A 6,817-nucleotide genomic window follows, 5' to 3' on the forward strand; every position below is an offset into this window, starting at 1 on the left:
TAACAAATCCAGTGTCCACTAACGCTGTGTTGTTGGCTGCATGAGACCTGAGAGTTTGCCCTTCCTCATCTTATCAAAACACCTCATCCTCCGCTGACGGGCGGACTGAATCCCCAAGGGGATCATTAAAGGTTCATTTCTTCAAGAAGCAGGCTACTTCACATCACGCTGCCCCCTCTGAATCATATCTGCTCGGCCATATCTTCCTCCTCCACATGCTCTAATTTTGCTCTTGAAAAAAAAAATCTCTCTCTGTTGAGTGTTTTCTTTCTTTTCCAGTTTTCTGTTTTCTGCATTTTTATTCACAGAAGAAGAAGCATGTTTTTGGACCGCGATTCTCTACCGATGACGATCTCTAAACTGTTGTATGTTCCAAACAGGGGTGGGACAGAGTATCGATACCAAAATAAATTGTTGTCCTTCTCTGGGCAATACGAGAATCGACGATGGTGCCAAATATCGATATTTTAAAGCTTTGGTGTGGAAGTTTTTGATATTAATGATATTTAAGGCCATTGCCAAATGAGTTAAAAAAAAGTTCAGAAGATTGTGGCGACTTTTCTGCGCAAAAACTCAAGTGAAGATAATTACTCATCGTCCATCATGTTTTTTTAATCCGTGTCCTCCTTGGCTACTAGCAACTGTGTGAAGGAAGGAGGCGGTGCGTTGTCACAGAAGGCTTGCATCATGTGGACGCGCCGACAGTTGTCATTATTTCGAATTCCTCGTGGGGGAAAACTACGCACTATGGCTTTAACAAATGGCGCTCTGAGGAGATTTCCCTGCTGCTTCATGGCTCGTCGAGGTGGTGCTCAACACATGACTGAGGGGAAACTTCAACAGAGGGTAACATGCTGAAGAGGAAGAGGTTTTTATCAACGGGATGGAAGACAGCAGTTTGAGGAAAATAACAGATGCCCCGGCCACGTTTAAGTATAAAGGGTGGACCTACTGTATAACTATATACTGTTCTATAACTCTTTGAATATACAGACTGAAAGACTTGTGCTGTAGAACTGAGCAGTTTTCTAATAAAGAGAGAAAACCTGAAGTGACTTAGACCTGAAGTGGAGACTAAATGGTGTGAAATGACGTGACTAAATGGCACAAAAGAACGAAAAAATGCGTAATGACAAGTTATTCATACACCATTTGGTGGTAGCCTACAGGCTGATAGCACAGGTATTTATAACTAAAAGTTTGAAAAGCTTCTCTTTTAGAATCAGAAACGTTTGATTTCTGTAATCTGAGTGCCATTTATTTTTCACCATTTAAGGTGAACGAATAGATTTCATGAATCAGCTTTAATTTGGTTCATTTCTTTCCGACGGCTGCCATTAATCATTCCCTCTGGACACTCAACGATCTGCTGAGCCTGAGAGATTTCTAATCGTTTTTAAGTTTAAGGTTTCCAGCCACTCTGTGGTTTGGTCTCTGCATTGTTTCAATACAGCGCACCAATGAAAGTAGAGTCCCTCATTAATTGTTCATAAATAATCATGAATGATTAATGTTGACAACTGAAATTAAATCTGCCAAAATGGTTTCTTTTAAATGACTTTAAATGCCTATGTGCACCCCATAGTGAGGTCATGCACACACAGACACACACACACATAAACAAACCCCCCACATGTTTAATTAATTCAGTGTACTGCACACAATTGATCTCCAGCTGTGCATTGACTGCAAGTTTGGTGAAGGTATTGATCTATTGATACTTGAAGCTCTTGTTATGAAAATCCACTGCTAAAGCTAAATCACTGCAATAAACACCTGCAGGGACCTTCTGACTTTACAGTGAAATTAATGTTCAGGTTCTACTATAATATGTCATGTGTTCTTGCTATGAGCTGTGATATGTGTATAATACTGTGAGATTTGTTAGGACTACCAGAGTTGTCTTTGGTGAGGGAACAGCTGGCAAACGGTTAGGTGGATGTGTGCCAACTAGTTCTGCAGAGACCAACGTGTAGCTTCTGCATCTGCGGTTCCTCCACAGTGTTTCTGCTGAACTCGGGTCAGCGCCGCTCTTTCCACTGAAACCGACAGAGTAAAATATTCATCTGCATGGAAATGAAGGATAACTTGAGGAGTCCAACTGGAGAGGTTCGATACCAAACCGCAGACATGAGGAGCGTGACTTTATGGTGGAAAGTCAACCTGTGAACACCTTTTCAGGCTGAAAATGTATCTTTATACACGCACTGGAGTCCGACCGATAGATCGTTGGCCGATATGAGGCGTTTCCCAATCTATCGGTATCCGTATTTGTAATAAAAGATTTTTTTTTCAGAATCATTTATAAATGATTCTGATAAATGAAGATTTCAAAAATAAAAACGGACTGTCAACCATGTTATGAGTGTTGGCGTTGCATAGTCTGTCCACCAGAGGACGCTCTACAACGTTCCTGTTGGCAACACTGATTTTCTTTTTTGTTAATGTGTTTTTGTTCAAAGGACTACAAGTTTCATATTTTAAGTTTATATTTTTATATATTTTATTCATCAGAACTTTAATGTATTTTGATGTTCTGTTGTGACAATAAAACCAATTATCATATTATTTTAGTGAGAACTCATACATAACTACAAATAACTAATGTTAGGGAAATCTGTTAATGTTTCGTAACGCGTTTCTGGATTTTTTTTATAATATATACTGTATATTGGCCGATCGGGATATCAGATTTTTAAATCACCAAATATTCATATTGTTATCGGCCTTAAAAATCCTTTATCGGTCGGGCTCTAACATGCACACATACTGTCATTTGTTCAGCAGTACATATTTCAGAAGGTTCATAGTATACTTTATTTAAATCCTATGATTTACATGCTACAAATGCTAAATTATTCAGGGTCAAAAACCTCTAAAACAGAGACCACAGGATACAAAATGTTCCCACCATGATGACATTTTTTGGGCAGGTTAACAGGCCCTCAGGGCACGGCAGCAACCACTGACGACACTGATGTCATGTCCTCTGTATCTTGGGGGAAGTGGAGGTTTTTGCAACTTGCTACTAGGAATTACTTTATGTGATGAAACAATTTGTGGAACTAGTCTGCCGGTATTATAATGACAGATTGTATCAACTTATATTTTATATAACCCTCCCATGAAAAAAAACAACCTGTGACCACAGTATTTTAAATTCCTTGCCAGATCCCTGGTTAGACCCATTCATCTGCAAGAGAAACTCAGGGACACATTAAGCCTTTACATAAATAATATATTTGCATATGAATAAATAAAATGCTCAAAGATAGGAAAGAATAGGCCAGATAGGAACCTTTGTCATATCATTAAGGGACAAAATCATATAGAGGACCATTAAAATCCCATTCACTCCGAACCTTTCCAAGCCACGTGGCATTTAGGAGGCTGAAACACTGACAGGCGTCGACATTAAACACTCTTTATTTTACGCTTTATTTACTGCCTGCTGACCTGTGAGGTCACCTATGTCACCATGTTATTTTCCACTGACATGCTTGTGTGCATATTATAAAAGCGACAGGCGTGCTGCTGCTAAAATGTGAACACAACACGCATTTTATCTCTCATGCTGTAGCCAATGTCGCTTTTGCAGAGTTAGGATGGTGCTGCCTGTAGCTTTTGCATCAGGACCTATTCATTGCCAAGTAATATAAGCCAGGGCTTGAGGCAGAGCGCTGTAGAGATCTGCATATTATATTAGCTGTCTTGTTGTCAGCAGTAGGTGATGGAGGAAAAAGGCCTGAGCCACAGAGGCTGGGCCAAGAACAGGGAACAAGTCGCTGCTAATTTCCTGACAAAAAAAAAAAAAAACATCATAATTAACACATTAGATGTACAGGCTGCGGTTGTCAAGGTAACTGATGACACCGCATTATCACTTGGCGCTTCTGCATCCTCAACCCTCCCTTCTTTCCGCCCGCTCATCAAGCAGACATTGAGCAGCTTCTAAACCCCACCTAAACTCATATTAAACTCCTATTTATTCACAGAAGAGAGTTCACACACCTTTATTAGTCTGCATTAATCTTGGAAAGTCAATTTCTCTGTACCATGACAGATGATTACAATGGGGAGTAGTGGGCCTGGAAAATAATACGTTATTGCATTTAGTCTAATTTTATCACTGTATGCTGTATTCTCTTTTAAAGGGTCGGTTCACTTACCTTGCACTCAGCTGGATTCCCGTGATATCACGAGATCGCGCGAGAATCGTGGGATCACATATTACACGAAAATCCATCTACCCACAAGCCATCTCTCTGATGAACAGCTGACTTCTGACCCACAGTGTCAGGTTCAGTTCTGGTCAATAACACTGTAACACTGTCTATACAGCACCTGTATTATTCCACTTATTTAGTATTACTCATCATTCCCACTCTCACGTCTCAATTATATATTTTATTATTTATTCATCATTCTCATTTCCTATTTTTCAGAACTGTTCATATGTTCATACTGTTCATATTGTAATATAATAACATAATACTATTTTATCCCAGTACCCTTGCACTACGCACATTTAAATAATTGTATTGATCTCTTCATTGCACTCATGCCTCTATATTGTTTCTGTTTAGAGTATGTGTATATATTGTGTATATATTAGTGTGTATATTTCTGTTTTGGTTGATATGTATGTGTAAGCACAGTGTGAGTAACGATGCTCCAAAGACAAATTCCTCGTATGTGTCCTCATACCTGGCGAATAAAGCTGATTCTGATTCTGATCTTGTCAGGCTGTCAAGTAATGTGTTTGTGTCATGTATTATTAGACCTGGATGCAATGTTAATGGCGGAGCCCTCTTCATTCCTATGAGAGTTGCTCAGCGGCGCATCCACAAAAAAAAGTTTCAGTTTACGTCCGTAATACGTGACCACTGACTATGCACAGCAGTGTTTGTCTTGCTAGCCCCGCCCCACGAGTTCCTGCTCGGCCTATGGATTTTACATCGTTGTGACAAGGTTGGTCCTAGCAGGATTTTCCGTTGCGATACCTTGAGTGGCCACAGGACAAAATCAGCAGACGGGCTGAGCGCTGTGTGTGGGGGCCCGGCTTGTGTCCGAACAACAGTAACCCGACCCAATTGGCGCCCGGTGAGGCCCCACTGGCAGCTTGAAACGTGGTTTGGGTGTGAGTGATGGCCACGAAAATAAAGGCAGACTTGATGGCTAGATGGTTCATCCAATCACCTGCCTGATTTTCACAGCATTAAAACACACATTTAGAAATTTTAACAGCATCATGTCTTTCCAGAAAACAGTGTCACTTTAATCCACAGAACTCACTTTTCATAGAGACTCTTTGGTAGGATGTAGTTCCAATGAATTTTGGCCTTAATTGTGGAAATGCATTTATTTTATGGTATTTGTTTACTACATTAAAAATGTTAAGAGTAGCAAGGGCTGTTGAAGAAAATTATCAAAACTAAGTATAGGGTAAGCTCGCAGACAGTTTCGACATACATTACCTGTTTAGGTTTAATTACTAATGTTAACTAGCATTTTTGTTAGCAATAATTAGCCTGTGCCTGTGTTATCTCCTTACATGTACCTACGCTCTCCGTCTCTGCTGATTGGGAATGACTGAGATTTCTCTTGCACAGCTACCAGAAGACTTACAACTTTCAGACAGGTTGGTCACATCACATCTACGTCCTCAAGCTCAGTTTGAGGCTGCACAGTAACGATCAGCCATCACCGGAAAAGTGCTTCTAATATCCTTCACTGGTCTCTGTCCATTGGAAACAACAGCGTCACTTCTTATACTGTCTATGAATTAGCATAGTAGCTAGTTAAAAAGCTAGCTGAAACACCAGACAGCCTTAGTAGCAAGTGAAAAGCATATTGGTCTTGTTAATGAGAATTCAAAAATAGCCTATAATAAAATATATAGGCTATGTTCAGTCAAATGTAAAAAAAAAATAAAAAAAAATAGATATGCAATTTAAGTAGCTCCTTAGCTAACGACGATGACTAATACTTTTGGTCTGCGCATTGATATTTGCATTAACTGTGAGCAGTCACAGGTGCGCTGGTACCAGGAAATTACCAACGGGTTCGGACGCGACTCAGCCAATCACAACTGACGATTAGACCCGCGCCATGATTGGTTAATCGTTTCCAGTTCTTGAAGAATGCAAACGTGGGCTAGTGCCATGTTGTCCAATCAATGACTTGGCCACGGAGCGCAGCGGACCTGTGTGAGAGCAGTTTGTGACGGAGAGACAGAGGGAGCAACACCAACGCCGCCGTACGTGGAGCGCTCGAGCCTCACAGACATTCACCGCAACGACAAAACCGAAAGATACTCGAAAGATAGAATTTTTTTCAAAGGCGTCCTCTCACCGGTTTCACACGCTTTGTTTTAATGTTATTTTTTGTACTTGAGGGGAACGACGAACGGGGCTTCACTGCGGCTAATCAATTTTCCTCTTCCAGACCTGGGAATTACAATGAAAAATGTAGGTGACACATTTTCTCTCACAACCCAGGAGTCATAGCGAAGACGGCGAAGAAGACAGCAGGTAAAAACAACATTTCTCAGCACTGCTTGTTGCAGGAGCTGCAACGTCACCCATTGTGAATTGAAGTGATGTTATTAACCGTGCGGAACTTCAAAAACAGGCACGTCTGTCGGCGAGTGTCGTACATGACATCCTCAGTCGACCCTATGCTATTTAATGTAACAATACCTGACGGATAATGTTAACTTAAAAGCGTCAATGGTGCCACATTTTCACTGCTAGAGCGCATGTGTGGCACTGCAATGTTTGCGCTTTATTGTTGAGCCTCCATTGATTCGTTGGGG

At 40.7% G+C, this 6,817-nt stretch overlaps 1 protein-coding gene across 3 annotated transcripts in view; it reads left to right on the forward strand.

Annotated features, from left to right (window-relative positions):
• Positions 1 to 6,162: 6,162 nt before the first annotated feature.
• Positions 6,163 to 6,817, forward strand: part of shisa7b (shisa family member 7) — a 40,411-nt gene continuing 39,756 nt past the window's right edge. For all 3 annotated transcript variants that reach the window (XM_032535851.1, XM_032535853.1, XM_032535852.1), the window contains exon 1: positions 6,163 to 6,533. The gene's annotated coding sequence lies outside the window, so the exon portion shown is untranslated. The remainder of the gene's footprint in view (positions 6,534 to 6,817) is intronic.

This window comes from Etheostoma spectabile, chromosome 14, assembly GCF_008692095.1.
Source record: "Etheostoma spectabile isolate EspeVRDwgs_2016 chromosome 14, UIUC_Espe_1.0, whole genome shotgun sequence".
NCBI classification, from domain to species: Eukaryota; Metazoa; Chordata; class Actinopteri; order Perciformes; family Percidae; genus Etheostoma; species Etheostoma spectabile.